General features: G+C 37.0%; 1 protein-coding gene across 6 annotated transcripts in view; it reads right to left on the bottom strand.

The window, feature by feature from the left end:
- The window catches only part of HDAC9 (histone deacetylase 9), a 1,063,574-nt gene that overhangs the window by 627,161 nt on the left and 418,426 nt on the right, over window positions 1-17,987 (bottom strand). The window lies entirely within an intron of this gene.

Here is a 17,987-nt window from a genome sequence, read left to right as displayed (position 1 = left end):
TCCAGTCAGGTGGTCAGGTAGCTGTCTTCCAGATTTCTTGGCATAGACAAATGAGCACTTCCAGGATTGCATCCATTTGCCGAAACATCTCAAATAGCATTCTGTCGGTTCCTGGAGCCTTGCATTTTGCCAGTGCTTTCACTGCAGCTTGGATTTCTTCCTTCAATCCCATCAATTCTTGACCATATGCTACCTTCTGAAATGGCTGAATGTCGACCAATTCTTTTTGATACAGTAACTATGTGTATTCCTTCCATCTTCTTCTAATGCTTCCTGCGTAGTTCAATATTTTGCCTCCAGAACCCTTCAATATTGCAAATTGAGGCTTCAATTTTTTCTTCAGTTCTTTCAGCTTAAGAAATGCTTAGCGTGTTCTTCCCTTTCGGTTTCATTATTCCAGGTCTTTGCACATTTCATTCTAATGCTTTACTTTGTCTTCTCAAGCTGCCCTTTGAAATTTCTTTTCAAATCTTAACTTCATCATTTCTTCCATTTGATTTAGCTACTCCATGTTCAAGAGAAATTTCAGAGTCTTTTCTGACATTCATTTTGTCTTTTCTTTCTTTCCTTCTTTTTAACGACCTTTTGCTCTTTTTTCATGTATGATGTTCCTGATGTCATCCCACAACTCATCTGGTCTTCCATCATTAGTGTTTGATGCATCAAATCTATTCTTGAAACGGTCTCTAAATTCAGATGTGATACACTCAAGGTCATACTTTGGCTCTCATGGACTTGTTTTAATTTTCTTCAGCTTCAACTTGACATTGAATATGAGCAAATGATAGTCTCCTCTGCAGTTGGCTCCTGGCCCTGTTGTGACTAATGATATTGAGCTTTTCCATTGTCTCTTTCCACAGATGAAGTCGATTTCATTTCTTTGTATTCCACTTGACGAGATCCACGTGTATAGTCTCCATTTTTGTTATTGAAAAAAGGTATTTCCAACTAATAGGTGATTAGTCTTGCAAAATTCTATAATATAATAGTACTGATAAGCTCCCCAAATAAAACAAATCACAGACGATTTGGGGTTTGGTACAGTGAAAACAAAAATCAAACAAGAAAATATATTTATTCTAGATATTTATGACCAAAGATCTTCTAACAGTTATGCAGTGAAAATGATCTTAAAACAATTGGAGGATCTCTAGTCAGACTCTGCCCTGGAGATACAGGTAGGTAATGTAACTCCTAAGAAAATGAAGATTTCAGTTCAAATTTTCTAGAAAAAAAAAAAAAAATGAGATAGAAAAAGCACCAGCTTTTCCTAAGCACCAAATTCAGTGTTATCTTTATATAATAAAAAAATATTCTTGCCAGGTAGTGAAGTGCTCTGTGGGTTTTTCTTTTTTTTTTTTTTCCTAACCCATTCTCATGGCCTGAGAGAACCAGCAATTAACAACCCGGGGGGGGGGGAATCCTTCCCTGACTTCCCTAAACTGGAATAAAAATGCAGAACCAGCTCCAGACAAGCGTAAGAGATCCGCCGTCTTTGGCTTTCATCACTACAGGGAACAAGGTGGCTATTATAATGCAAAGGCAATTCTGACAGAGATCTGACTGTAATTGTTTTAGAGGAGCAGTGGAAAGCCAAGTTTTGGAGGTCTGATACCTCTCTACCTATTAAACAGAGCCCTCACTGATCCACAGCTGGGAACTGAGGGCTAAAGCTCCACCCACACCACCTAGCTACCTGCTAAAGGGGTCTGAGGATAGTGATGCCTACCAATCTTTAGAGGTACAAGCTTTGGGTGCCTAAGGGACAGCTGCAGAGCCCACCCACCAAAGTGCTCCAGGAATAGAGACATACCTACCTCAACGGCATGTGGGGAAAGGCTGTCAGCATCCTGCCCTCCTTGGAGTGTGAACCCCTGACACTACTAGAATCTGGCACATAAAACTATCACCACTACTCCTCTAACTTAATAGGTGACAGCCTACATCACACACTTGGTGACCCAAAATCAGGACACCTAAGCTGATTCTATTCAAGAGTAGTGAATGGACTCTTAGGCTTATATATCTGGTAATAGCTCAAAGCAGCTGGTAATAAGACATAAGTGATTCAAAGGCTACAACAACCAAGACAGCTCAAGCTAGTAGCCCATCTGGGTATACTGAAACAAAACAAAACAAGAAGATAAAACTCAGTGGGCAAATATAAAATAAATCATTACAGTATCTTATAGATGGCTCGGAGACAGCAGTCGATCATAAAGAAGCAGATCATGATTGCTTCCGCAAATCCCCAAATTAAAGGATCAAAATCCCAAATGAAGGTACGATCCTGGAACTGCCAGATGCAGAATATAAAAAACTAACATACAGAATGCTTCAAGACATCAGGGATGACCTTAGAAATGAAATAAGGCAATCTACAGAAAAAGCCAAGGAACACACTGATAAAGCAGTTGAAGAAATCAAAAAGATTATTCAAGAACATAGTGTAAAAATTAATAAGCTGCAAGAATCCATAGAGAGACAGCATTCAGAAATCCAAAAGATTAACTGTAAAATTACAGAATTAGACAACTCAGTAGGAAGTCAGAGGAGCAGTATCGAGGAATTGGAATGCAGAATGCAGGAGTTGGAGGATAAGGCAATTGACACCAATATAAAAAATATATATATATATATATATATAGTTGAAGAAAAATCAGATAAAGGAATAAAAAAAAAAAATGAAGAAACGCTAAGAATCATGTGGGACTGTATCAAGAAGAATAACTTGCATGTGACTGGAGTTCCAGAACAGGGAAGGATAACAGGAAATACAGAGAGAATAGTTGAAAATCTGCTGGCAGAAAACTTCCCTGGCATTGTGAAACATGAAAGGATATCTATCCAAGATGCTCATTGAACCCCATACAAGATTGATCCAAAAAGAAAATCACCAAGGCGTATTATCATCAAACTTGCCAAAACCTAAGATAAAGAGAAAATTTCAAAAGCAGCCAGGGATAAAAGAAAAGTCACCTACAAAGCAGAATCAATAAGAAAAAGTTCAGACTACTTGGCAGAAGCCATGCAGGCAAGAAGGCAACGGGATGACATATACAGAGCCCTGATGGAGAAAAACTGCCAGCCAAGAATTACATGTCCAGCAAAACTCTCTCTCAAATATGAAGGTGAAATTAAAACATTTACAGATAAACACAAGCTTAGAGAATTTTCAAAAACCAAACCAAAGCTACAAGAATTACTAAAGGAAATTTTTAAGAAAATCAATAATATCAGATGCCAACACAACACAAGGTCACAGAACAGAACATCCTGATATCAACTCAAATAGGGAAATCACAAAAACAAAATAAGATTAATTTAAAAAAGAAAAAAAATTCTCAAAACAGGGAATCATTGAAGTCATTATGTAAAAGATTACAGTAATCAAAAAAGAGAGACTAAATACAGGAGGCATAGATCTTCCCTATGGAGAGGAAAACGAGGCAATACAGGACAATACAAGTTAGGTTTTTACTTAGAAAAATGGGGGTAAATATTAAGGTAACCACAAAGAGGTCTAACAATTCCATAGCTCAAAATAAAAACCAAGAAAAACATAATGACTCAGCAAAAATAAATTCAACTACTATGAAAAAGAAGAACACACAATTTACAAAGAAAAACTTCTCAGCACAAAAAAGTAAGTGGAAAAATGAAATTGTCAACAGCACACAAAAAAAGGCACCAAAATGACAGCACTAAACTCATACTTATCTCTAATTACGCTGCATGTAAGTGGACTAAATGCACCAAGAAAGAGACAGACAATGGCAGAATGGATAAACAAACATGATCCATCTATATGCTGCCTACAAGAGACACATCTTAGAGACACAAACAAACTAAAACTCAAAGGATGGGAAAAAATATATCAAGCAAACAACAATCAAAAAAGAGCAGGAGTGGCAACATTAATTTCTGACAAAATATACTTTAAATCCACCACAAAGGATAAAGAAGGACACTACATAATGATTAAAGGGACAATTTACTGGGAAAATAAGGGAAAATATAACCATATTAAATATTTATGCACCCAATGACAGGGCTGCAAAATACATAGAAAAAAAAACTTTAACAGAATTGAAAAGTGAGATAGACACCTCCACAATTATAGTAGGAGACTTCAACACACCACTTTTGCAGAAGTATAGGACTTCCAGTAAGAAGCTCAATAGAGACATGGAAGATCGTAATTGCTACAGTCAACCAACTTGACCTCTTAGACTTATACAGAACACTCCACCCAAGAACTGTAAAGTATAATTTTTTTTTCTAGTGCACATGGAACAGTCTCTAGAATAGATCACATATTAGGTCATAAAACAAACCTTTGCAGAATCCAAAACATCAAAATATTACAAAGCATCTTCTCAGACCATAAGGCCATAAAAGTAGAAATCAATAAAAGAAAAATCAGGGAAAAGAAATCAAATACTGAACAATACCCTGCTCAAAAAAGACTGGGTTATAGAAGACGTTAAGGATGGAATAAAGAAATTCATAGAATGCAATGAGAATGAAAACACTTCCTATGAAAACCTCTGGGACACAGCAAAAGCAGTGCTCAGGGGTGAATTTATACCGATAAATGCACACATACATAAAGAAGAAAGAGCCAAAATCAGAGAACTGTCCCTACAACTTGAAAAATAGAAAGCGAGCAACAAAAGAATCCGTCAGGCACCAGAAGAAAGCAAATAATAAAAATTAGACAGAATTAAATGAATTAGAAAACAGAAAAATAACTGAAATAATTAACAAAGCCAAAAGCTGGATCTTTGAAAAAACTAACAAAATTGATAAACTATTGGCCAGACTGACTAAAGAAATACAGGAAAGGAAACAACCCAAATAAGAAATGAAATGGGGCATATCACAATAGACCCAACTGAAATTAAAAGTTATCATATCAGATTACTATGAAAAATGTACTCTAACAAATTTGAAAACCTGGGAAAAATGGATGATTTCCTAGAAACACACTACCTACCTAAACTAACACAGACAGAAGTAGAACAACTAAATAGACCCATAACAACAACAACAAAAAAGATTGAAATGGTAATCAAAAAACCCCCAACAAAAAAAAAGCCCTGGCCCAGATGGCTTCACTGCAGAGTTCTACCAAACTTTCAGAGAAGAGTTAACACCTCTACTACTAAAGGTATTTCAAAGCATAGAAAATGATGGAATACTACCTAACTCATTCTATGAAGCCAGCATATCCCTGATACCAAAAGCAGGTAAAGACACCACAAAAAGAGAAAATTACAGACCTATATCCCTCATGAACATAGATGCAAAAATCCTCAACAAAATTCTAGCCAATAGAATTCAACAACATATCAAAAAAATAATCCACCATGACCAAGTGGGATTTATACCAGGTTTTTTTATGCAAGGTTGGCTCAATACTAGAAAAACAATGTAATCCACCATATAAATAAGACAAAAGACGAAAACCACATGATCTTATTAATTGATGCAGAAAAGGCATTTGACAAAGTCCAACACCCATTCATGATAAAAACTCTCAGCAAAATAGGAATAGAAGGAAAATTCCTCAACATAATAAAGGGCATTTATACAAAATTAACAGCCAACATCATCCTAAATGGAAAGAGCCTGAAAGCATTTCCCTTGAGAATGGGAACCAGACAAGGATGCCCTTTATCACCGCTCTTATTCAACATTATGCTGGAGGTTCTAGCCAGAGCATTAGCCTAGACAAAGAAACAAAGGGCATCCGGATTGGCAAGGAAGAAGTAAAATTATCTCTATTTGCAGCCGACATGATCTTATACGCAGAAAACCCTAAGGAATCAGCAAGGAAACTACTGAAACTAACAGAAGAGTTCAGCAGAGTTTCAGATTACAAGATAAACATACAAAAATCAGTTGGATTCCTCTACATCAACAAAAAGAACATCGAAGAGAAAATCACCAAATCAGTACCATTCACAGTAGCCCCCAAGAAGATAAAACACTTCGGAATAAATCTTACCAAAGATGTAAAAGACCTATACAAAGAAAACTACAAAGTACTACTGCAAGAAACTAAAAGGGACCTACATAAGTGGAAAAACACACCTTGCTCATGGATAGGAAGACGTAACATAGTAAAAATGTCTATTCTACCAAAAGCCATCTATATATACAATGCATTTCTGGTCCAAATTCCAAAGACAATTTTTAATGTGATGGAGAAACAAATCACCAACTTCATATGAAAGAGAAAGAAGCCTCGGATAAGTAAAGCATTACTGAAAAAGAAGAAGAAAGTGGCAAGCCTCACTCTACCTGATTTTAGAACCTATTATACAGCCCCAGTAGTCAAAACAGCCTCGTACTGGTACAACAACAGACACATAGACCAATGGAACAGAATTGAGAACCCAGATATAAATCCATCCACATATGAGCAGCTGATATTTGACAAAGGTCCAGTGTCAGTTAATTGGGGAAAAGATAGTCTTTTTAACAAATGGTGCTGGCATAACTGGGTATGTATCCATCTGCAAAAAAATGAAACAGGACCCATACCTCACACCATGCACAAAAACTAACTGCAAATGGACCAAAGACCTAAACCTAAAGTCTAAAATGATAAAGATCGTGGAAGAAAAAATAGGGACAATGTTAGAAGTCCTAATACAAGGCATAAACAGGATACAAAAAATTACTAAAAATGACATAGAGAAACCAGATAACTGAGAGCTCCTAAAAATCAAACACCTATGTTCATCTAAAGACTTCACCAAAAGAGTAAAAAGACCACCTAGAGACTGAGCAAAAATTTTCAGCTATGACATCTCTGACCAGCACCTGATCTCTAAAATCTACATGATTCTCCTAAAACTCAACCACAAAAAGACAAACAACCAAATTAAAAGTTGGGCAAAGGATACGAACATGCACTTCACTAAAGAAGATATTCAGGCGGCTAACAGATACATGAGGAAATGCTCTCGATCATTAGCCATTAGAGAAATGCAAATTAAAACTATGATGAGATTCCATCTCACTCCAAAAAGGCTGGTATTAATGCAAAAAACACAAAATAATAAATGTTGGAGAGGTTGTGGAGGGACTGGAACACTAATAAGCTGCTGGTGGGAATGTAAAATGGTACAACCACTTTGGAAATCAATCTGTTGTTTCCTTAAAAAAGCTAGAAATAGAACTACCATACTACCTAGAAATCCCACTCCTCAGAATATATCCTAGAAAAATAAGAGCCTTCACATGAACAGATATATGCACACCCATGTTTACTGCAGCACTGTTTACAATAGCAAAAAGCTGGAAGCAACCAAGGTGTCCATCAATGGAAGAATGGATAAATAAATTATAGTATATTCACACAATGGAATACTACGCATCAATAAAGAACACTGATGAATCTGTGAAACATTTCATAACATGGAGGAACCTGGAAGGCATTATGCTAAGTGAAATTAGTCAGATGCAAAAAGGCAAATATTGTATAAGACTACTATTATAAGATCTTGAGATATATTTTAAACTGAGAAGAACACATTCTTTTGTAGTTACAAAAGGGGGGAGGGAGGGAGGGTGGGAGAGGGTTATTTACTGATTAGATAGTAGATAAGAACTACTTTAGGTGAAGGGAAGGACAACACTCAATACAGGGGAGGTCAGCACAACTGGACTGGACCAAAAGCAAAGAAGTTTCCTGAATAAACTGAATGCTTCGAAGGTCAGCGGAGCAGGGGCGGGAGATTGGGGACTACGGCTTCGGGGGACATCTAAGTCAATTGACAAAATAAATTCTATTAAGAAAACATTCTGCATCCCACTTGAAGAGTGGTGTCTGGGATCTTAAACGCTAGCAAGCGGCCATCTAAGATGCATCAATTGGTCTCAACCCACCTGGATCAAAGGAGAATGAAGAACACCAAGGTCACAAGGTAATTATGAGCAAAAGAGACAGAAAGGGCTACATAAACCAGAGACTACATCATCCTGAGACCAGAAGAACTAGATGGTGCCTGGCCACAACCTATGACTGCCCTGACAGGGAGCACAACAGAGAACCCCTGAGGGAGCAGGAGAACAGTAGGATGCAGACCCCAAATTTTCATAAAAAGACCAGACTTGATGGTCTGACTAAGACTAGAAGAATCCTGGCGGTCATGGCCCCCAAACCTTCCGTTGGCCCAGAACAGGAACCATTTTTGAAGCCAACTCATCAGACATGGATTGGACTGGACAATGGGTTGGAGAGAGATGCTGATGAGGAGTGAGCTACTTGTATCAGGTGGACACTTGAGACTGTGTTGGCATCTCCTGTCTGTAGGGGAGATGGGAGGGTAGAGTTGGGTAGAAACTGGCAAAACGGTCATAAAAGGAGAGACTGGAAGGAGGGAGTGGTCTGACTCATTAGGGGGAGAGTAAGTAGGAGTATGTAGTAAGGTGTATATAAGTTTATATGTGAGAGACTGACTTGATTTGTAAACTTTCATTTAAATCACAATAAAAAATATTTAAAATAAAAAAAATAACCATATGGTATAGACACAATAAAGAACTGGATGTAATTAAGTTAAATAATCCCAATGGTTAAAGAGAAGGTGGGATCCTAGAGATTGGATCTTCTTTTATGTTATTATAAATCCAGGACATACATTTCAGGAATAAAACCATTACCTTGCACTAAAAAAAAAAAAATCTTGTTAGTTGCCGTTGAGTGGACACTGACTCATGGTGACCCTGTGTATAACAGAACAAAATGTTAAGATTCCTATTATCAGATAGCGTAATACTGCTACTAAGAAAATTACTTGCAAATGCTTTATTACTAAGTTATGACTTTATAAAATATTTTAGGAATGACTGGATTTAAGACCTTTTGCTTTTTTTTTTGAATTGTAAATAAAATCTTTGAAAATCTTTAAACTTATAAAAATCACTTTCATTAAAATTTCTCTTTAACTACTCACTTACCTAAAATTATGAATATCTACTTCAGCGTTCCATAATAGATTTTTATTTTCAAATATTGTGAACTTTATAATATGATCAATCTATGTATATGGCGGTGCCCTGGTGGCACAGTGGTTAGGAGCTTGGCTGCAAACCAAAAGGTTGGCAGTTTGAATCCACCAACTGCTCCTTGGAAACCCTTTGGGGTAGCGCTACTCAATCCTATAGGGTGGCTATAAGTTGGAATCAACTCATCACAACAGGTTTTGTTTTGTTGGTTTTATATTTATGTCAAAAAGGGTTAATTTTGCATTCTAATAACCAATTTGGTATCAGTTTGTGGCAATTAACCAAACACTTGGAGCTCCAAATTTTTTTGACTGCAACATCCAAATATGTCTGAAGGAACGATGTGTGTATGTATATGTAGAGTTTGCTAGAGTTTGTCTGACTTTGTTATTCTTTTCCACAGTTAATAGGGTTCCTTACAAAAAGAGCGCCAGTAATTTAATTTTCTCTTTCTGGCTTTTTCATTCTTTTATAGGAATCATTGCATATTTTCCAGAGACTATTAGAGAGGTCAAGTTACAAATGTTAGGCACAGTAGAGAATTAGGTTGTTTTTATAGTTTTTCTGCTCAATCTTACAGGAAAACATACTAGTATTTCCCTTTAAATATTTTATATTTGGGTTCAGAAATGTCAATTCTTGGTACCACAGAATAAAGTTCAGAACCATGAAATTTTTTTATTAATTTTGTCCCGTAAATACAGCTCTCATACATTATAATTCCACATTTTATATAATTAAAAAATAATTGCTTATCCTACCCTTAAACCAAGCTTGACCAATGTCAAAAGTTGTTTCTTCCTTATAATTCTGTATATGTGAAATTATAAGCACAAATACAAGTAATACTATGAATGATTATCAGTATGATGACTGGGCTAGAATTATACACTGTGATCATGAACACCAATTATTAAAAGGAAACTTACAGTCTACTGTTCGAATCACTGTAAGTTAACTTAATCAACAAGTAGATTTTTCAAAGATCTGAAATATTTTAACATAGGAAAATTTATGAGGTTTAAAGATTCTGTAGGTTAGATTAATGTCTTTCTTAAATATGAGGACTAGAAGATATGATATAAGAAAATCAAAAGGCAATTTCCTTTTACTTTAATAAGGAAGTTATGTGGCCCAAGGGGGCACACCATCCTCAGAGAACTCTACTAGGCTTGAGCACAATCCCTCAAATCTACACTTGCAAACATTAATTTGTAATTTGAACACCATGAAAATTAAACCATCACCCTAGGCAGGCTGATTCAGTGGCAAGGGAACAAAAATTGGAGGCCAGGGGCCACTTTCTATGGTTGCCATTAGTCACTTACAGCCAGTGAAATGAAGTTTATCTTACCTGTTGAAAAATTGCTTCCCCAGAAACAGCCTCATCAAGAAAACTAGAAAAATAAACCATCTAAACATAGTACTATCAAAATATACTAACCAGTTGCCTTGGAGCTGTCTCTGACTCACGGCAACCTCATTTGTGTCAGAGTAGAACTGTGCCCCATGGAGTTTTCAGTGGCTGATTTTTTGGAAGTAGATCAATAAGCCTTTCTTCCAAGTCGCCTCTGGGTGGACTCCAGCCTCCAACCTTTTGGTTAGCAGCTGGGTACATTAATAGTTTTCACCAGCCAGGAACTTCTACCAAGATATACTACCAACATATTATTTTATTTGCTCATCACTTTCTTAGAAAATTATATTTCAACCTTATTTTTTTAATATAATTTTTATGCTTTCCTATTCAGTTCCTACCCCACTACAGTATCCTTTTAAAATCCAACTTTTCTAGAAGGAGATGAGTTAATTCTTAGTGTTTTAAACTCTATTTAAATTTTAAAACTTAGTAGAATTCATTCATTGATTTTGAAGTAATAGATTACAGATTTTAAGTGTTTGGGGTTAAGGAGAGGAAGGAGTTTAGGAACCTGAGGTAAGATAAAAAAAAAAAAAAAAAAGACTAAAGAGAAGTGAAAAGACCCAAAGACGCACCCAATCAACCCGAGAGTTTTGCACAGCTGATGACGCTCCTCTCCGACTCATGCCAACTCCCAAACAATCCCTCGTTCAGTCACTATGCAGAACTGGGTTAGGGGTATCTTGGCCAAAGTTGGTCTTGACCACAGCTTTGACTAATAGTTGGGAAAAGGAAGTTATCTAGTCAAGCTCAGCTCAGCTCCAAAGAAATCAAAGGAACAGGGCGAAGTCTGAATCTACCTGGAACACACTACAGTGGCCACTGCTGTAGGGTCCACTAGAGGTCTGTAATACAGTTTTTCCTTAAAATGCTCTCTTGACCCAGTTTTGAGACTCTAGCTACAGACTGGTCAGTTTCCCTTCTTGATTAGCTGATTAAGTCCACACTTCAGCCACTCCATCTCCTTTATCCAGTTCTCACATTCTGGAGTCACTATAACCAGTTGCCATCTAGTTGATTCCAACTCATGGCAATCCCACATGCGTCAGAGTAGAATTGTGCTCCACAGGGCTTGCGATGGGTGTTGTTTTGGATGTAGATCAGCAGGCCTTTCTTCTGAGGTGCTAACCTTTCAGTTAGTAGTCAAATGGATTAACCATTTCCACAGGAGTCACTATACACCAGCCTTAATCACACCAGGGCCAAACAATGAAGGGTATCCCCTATCTCCCAAACCTATGGAATTATTCAAAATACCCAATACCCAGGAAGTCTGTGAAACCTAGTTAACCCCATTACATTTGCCATACATAAGCCATCTCTGACAACTCCAGCTTGCTGTTACCCTGTTCCCAGGTGCAGCTCCCTGTGTGACCCTGCCTGGTAGCCTTCTCTCCTTTGGAGCTGCAACTAACAATGAGTCTGCCTTTCATCTCTCTGAGTGTCTTAGTGTTGTGTCTCACCATCCAAAGACACAACTATACAAAAATCCATTGCCATTGAGTTGATTCTGACTCACAGTGACCCTGTAATCATATCTAATATCATATGATTATAAAAAAGTTTGCTAAGATAGGAAAGTCAGGCTTGGCAAGTAAGGACCCTCCACAGGAGTGGCAAGCAAGAACCAACATCTTTGGTTCTCTGTTACCGCTTTGGGTAGAGGTCAAGTGGTTAACATTTTTTTTAATTGGAGCTCTTGGGCAGATAAAAAACCCTTTTTTAAATTAAGATATTCTTTTGCCACTTGTAGCCATGATATACAAGACTCTGATAGGAAACAAAGAAGCAATAGCTAAAACACAATAGCATTGTCTATGAACTTTTAAGTAAATGCAGCCTCTCTGAACTAGTATCTGGTCTTAATATGGACAGTAATTCTTACTGCCTTTTGAAACAAACCAAAAGGATATTAAGAATATCAGTGGGTTAGTTAACTACTGGTTTTAGAACAACATGATCTTAATTCTATATATATTTGCACAATTTGAAGGTCACATATTAGGGAGCTTTTCAGAGTTTCCTAGTAACCATCTTGTTTCAGAAACATTAACCATACTTCACATATGTTCATCTAAGATACTGAGTCTAAAAGAGTTCTCCGCTTGCTCATTAGAGATGACTCTGCCTGGTTAATGCTTTCATTTCACTATATTCTTTTCATCATTTTCTCCTGAGAATCATGTTCAAATGTCAACATTTTAATTAGCAGCATATTACTGACAGAGTAGCTACCTTTTTTGATAAAGTAACACTCCCCTGAGGCAAAATGCCAAGGAGTTGCCAGCACAACTGCACCTACTATTTGATGGTGAGGCAGCAAATGTCACAGCAAAACACATGTGATTCAGTCCTAACATAAAAAACAGCTGAATTTGAGGCCTGCATGCCCATGCACAACCTCAAGGTGAGAGACATAAAGAGCAAGAGTACTACATTCCTCAGTGTCACTACGTGTGTGTGCATAGACACGTGTATCCTGTGAAGCCACATGTAAAAGATCTTGTGCAATGACAGAGATCTAGCTCCTACCTGTCAGAATAGGGGCTGTCCAGGGAAAATAAAAATCAACTTAAAAATTCTTACTATCTGTGAATAATAAGGTAACCACAAAGGAAACAAACTATCCTACGCATCAAAATAAAATATATGAAAAAAAATAGACTCAGCAGAAACAACATCAACAATAACAAATAAGAGGAAAAGACAATATATAAACATAAATTATCAGCACAAAAAATTAAGTGGGAAAAAGAAACTGTCAACAACACACAAAAAAAGACATCAAAATGATAGCACTAAATTCATACCTATCCATAATTATGCTGAATGTAAATAGACTAAATGCACCAATAAAGAGATAGACACTGGCAGAATGAATTAAAAAACATTGCCTATAAGAGACACACCTTAGACTTAGAGACACAAACAAACTAAAACTCAAAAGATGGAAAAAAATATATCAAGCAAACAACAATCAAAAAAGAGCAGGAGTGGCAATATTAATTTCTGACAAAATAGACTTTAAAGTTAAATCTATCATAAAGGATAAGGAAGGACACTATATAATAATTAAAGGGACAATATACCAAACAGATATAACCATATTAAATGTTTATGCACCCAATGGCAGGGCTGTAGGATACATAAAACAAACTCTATCAGCACTGAAAAGTAAGATGGACAGCTCCACAATAATAGTAGGAGACTTCAACACACCACTTTCAGTGAAGGACAGGACATCCAGAAAGAAGCTCAATAAAGACACAGTTAGATCGAAATGTCACAGTCAACCAACTTGACCTCATAGACATATACAGAACACTCCTCCCAACAGCAGCCAAGTATACTTCCATTTCTAGTGCACAGGGAACATTCTCCAGAATAGGCCACATATTAGGTCGTAAAGCAAGCCTTAGCAGAATCCAAAACACTGACATATTACAAAGCATCTTCTCTGACCATAAAATCATAAAGGTAGAACTCAATAACAGAAAAAGCAAGGAAAAGAAATCAAACACTTGGAAACTGAAAAAAACCTTGTTCAAAAAATACTGGATTATAGAAGACATTAAGGAAGGAATAAAGAAATTCATGGAATCCAGTGAGAATGAAAATACTTCCTATCAGAGCCTTTGGGACACAGTGAAAGCAGTGCTCAGAGGTCAGTTTATATCAATAAATGCACACATACAAAAAGAAGAAAGGGTCAAAATCAAAGAATTATCCCTACAACTTGAACAAATAGAAAGAGAGCAACACAAGAAACCCTCAGGAACCAGAAGAAAACAAATACCAAAAATCAGAGCAGAACTAAATGAAACACAAAATAGGAAAGCAATTGAAAGAATTTACAAGACCAAAAGCTGGCTCTTTGAAAAAATCAACAAAATTGATAAACCACTGGCCAAACTGACACAAGAAAAACAGGAGAGGAAGCAAATAACCTGAATAAGAAATGAGATGGGTGATATTACAACAGACCCAACTGAAATTAAAAGAATCATATCAGATTACTATGAAAAATTGTACTCTAACAAACTTGAAAATCTAGGAGAAATGGATGAATTCCTAGAAACACACTACCTACCTAAACTAACACAAACAGAGGGAGAACAACTAAATAGAACCATAACAGAAAAAGAGATTGAAAAGGTAAACAAAAAACTCCCAACCAAAAAAAGCCCTGGGCCAGACAACTTCGCTGCAGAGTTCGACTATACTTTCCAAGAAGAGTTAACATGACTACTACTAAAGGTATTTCAGAGCATAGAAAAGGACGGAATACTACCAAACTCATTCTATGAAGCCACCATATCCCTCATACCAAAACCAGATAGAGACACCACAAAAAAAGAAAATTACAGACCTATATCCCTCATGAACTTAGATGAAAAAACCCTCAATAAAATTCTAGTCAACAGAATTCAACAACATATCGAAAAAATAATTCACCATGACCAAGTGGGATTCACACCAGGTATGCAGGGATGGTTCAACATTAGAAAAACAATTAATAAATAAAACAAAAGACAAGAATCACATGATTTAATTAATTGATGCAAAAAAGGCATTTGACAAAGTCCAACACCCATTCATGATAAAAACTCAGCAAAATAAGAGAAGGAAAATTCCTCAACCTAAGAAAGGGCATTTATACAAAGCCAACAGCCAACATCATCCTAAATGGAGACGGTCTGAAAGCATTCCCCTTGAGATCGGGAACCAGACAAGGATGCCCTTTATCACCACTCTTATTCAATATTGTGTTGGCAATTAGGCTAGATAAAGAAATAAAGGGCATCCAGATTGCCAAGGAAGAAGAAAAAGTATCTCTATTTGCAGATGACATGATCTTATACACAGAAAACCCTAAGGAATCCTCAAGAAAACTACTGAAACTAATAGAAGAGTTCAGCAGAATATCAGGATACAAGATTAACACACAAAAATCAGTTGGATTCCTCTACACCAACAAAAAGAACATCGAAGAGGAAATTACCAAGTCAATACCATTTACAGTAGACCCCAGGAAGATAAAATACTTAGAAATAAATCTTACTTGAAATGTAAAAGACTTATACAAAGAAAACTACAAAACACGTCTGCAAGAAACCAAAAGAAACCTACATAAGTGGAAAAACACACCTTGCTCATGGATAGGAAGACTTAACATTGTAAAAATATCTATTATACCAAAACCAATCTATAGATTTAATGAAATTCCAAACCAAATTCCAATGACATTTTTTAACAGGATGGAGAAACAAATCACCAACTTCATATGGAAGGGAAAGAGGCCCTGGATAAGTAAAGCATCACTGAAAGAGAAGAATAAAGTGGTAAGCCTCACTCTGCCTGATTTTAGAACCTATTATACCGCCACAGTAGTGAAAACAGCTTGGTACTGGTACAACAGATACACAGACCAATGGAACAGAATTGAGAATCCAGACATAAATCCATCCACATATGAGCAGTTGATATTTGACAAAAGCCCCAAAGCTGTTAAATGGGGAAAAAGTCTTTTTTAATAAATGGAGCTGGCATAATTGGATATCCATCTGCAAAAAAAATGAAACAAGATCCATACTTCACCCCATGCACAAAAACGAACTCAAAATGGATCAAAGACCTAAATATAAAATCTAAAATGCTAAAGATCATGGAAGAAAAAATAGGGACAATTTTAGGAGCCCTAATATATGGCATGAACAGTATACAAAACATTACCAACAATGCAGAAGAGAAACTAGATAACTGGGAGCTCCTAAAAATCAAACACCTATGCTCATCCAAAGACTTCACCAAAAGAGTAAAAAGATTACCTACAGACCGGGAAAAAGTTTTTAGCTGTGACATTTCTGATCAGCGCCTGATCTCTAAAACCTACATGATACTGTAAAAACTCAACTACAAAAAAACAAATAACCCAGTTAAAAAATGGACAAAAGATATGAACAAACACTTCACTAAAGAAGACATTCAGGTAGCTAACAGATACATGAGGAAATGCTCACGATCATTAGCCATTAGAGAAATGCAAATCAAAACTACAATGAAATTCCATCTTACTTCAACAAGGCTGGCATTAAACCAAAAAACAGAAAACAATAAATGTTGGAGAGGTTGTGAAGAGACTGGAACACTTATAAGCTGCTGGTGGGAATGTAAAATGGTACAAGCACTTTGGAAATCAATTCCACGCTACCTTAAAAAGCTAGAAGTAGAACTACCAGCAATCCCACTTCTCAGAATATATCCTAGAAAAATAAGAGCCTTTATATGAACAGATATATGCACACCCATGTTTACTGCAGCACTGTTTACAATAGCAAAAAGATGGAAGCAACCAAGGTGCCCATCAATTGATGAATGGATAAAGAAATTATGGTATATTCACACAATGGAATACTACGCATCAGTAAAGAACAGTGAGGAATCTGTGAAACATTTCATAACATAGAGGAATCTGGAAGGCACTATGCTGAGTGAAATTAGTTGCAAAAGGACAAATATTGTATAAGACCACTATTACAAGAACATGAGAAATAGTTTAAACAGAGAAGAAAATATTCTTTGATGGTTATGAGAGGTGGGAAGGAGGAAGGAGGGAGAGGGTAACCACTAATTAAACAGTAGATAAGAGCTATTTTAGGTGAACGGAAAGACAACACACAATATAGGCAAGGTCAGCACAACTGGACTAAAACAAAAGCAGTTCCCTGAATAAACTGAATGCTTCGAAGGCCAGAGTAACAGGGGCAGGGGTTTGGGGACAATGGTTTCAGGGGACATCTAAGTCAATTGGCATAATAAAATCTATTAAAAAAAATTCTGCATCCCACTCTGGAGAGTGGCGTCTGGGGTCTTAAACACTTGTAAGCGGCCATCTGAGATGCATCAATTGGTCTCAAAGAAGAATGAAGAACACCAAGGACATAAGGTACTTACGAGCCCAAGAGACAGAAAGGGCCACATAAACCAGAGACTACATGAACCTGAGACCAGAAGAACTAGATGGTGCCTGGCTACAACTGATGACTGCCCTGACAGGGAACACAACAGAGAACCCCTGAGGGAGCAGGAGAGCAGTGGGATGCAGACCCCAAATTCTTGTAAAAAGACCAGACTTAATGGTCTGACTGCTACTAGAAGGACCCAAGTGGTCATGGCCCCCAGACCTTCTGTTAGCCCAGGACAGGAACCATTCTCAAAGCCAACTCTTCTGACAGGGATTGGACTGGACAATGAGATAGAAAAAGATGCTGGTGAAGAATGAGCTTCTTGGATCAAGTAGACACTTGAGACTATGTTGGCATCTCCTATGTGGAGGGGAGATGAGAGGGCAGAGGCAGTTAGAAGCTGGTGGATTGGACAAGAAGGGAGTGGAGGGAAGATGTGGACTGTCTCATTAGGGGGCAAGCAATTAGGAGTATATAACCCAGTTCCGTTGAGTCGATTCCGATTCATATCGACCCTATAGGACAGAGGAGAACTGCCCCACAGAGTTTCCAAGGAGTGCCTGGCGGATTCGAACTGC

This window comes from Elephas maximus, chromosome 8, assembly GCF_024166365.1.
Source record: "Elephas maximus indicus isolate mEleMax1 chromosome 8, mEleMax1 primary haplotype, whole genome shotgun sequence".
In the NCBI taxonomy this organism is placed as follows: domain Eukaryota; kingdom Metazoa; phylum Chordata; class Mammalia; order Proboscidea; family Elephantidae; genus Elephas; species Elephas maximus.
The sequence above is the reverse complement of the archived record's forward strand: the minus strand, read 5'-3'. Positions and strand labels throughout refer to the sequence as shown.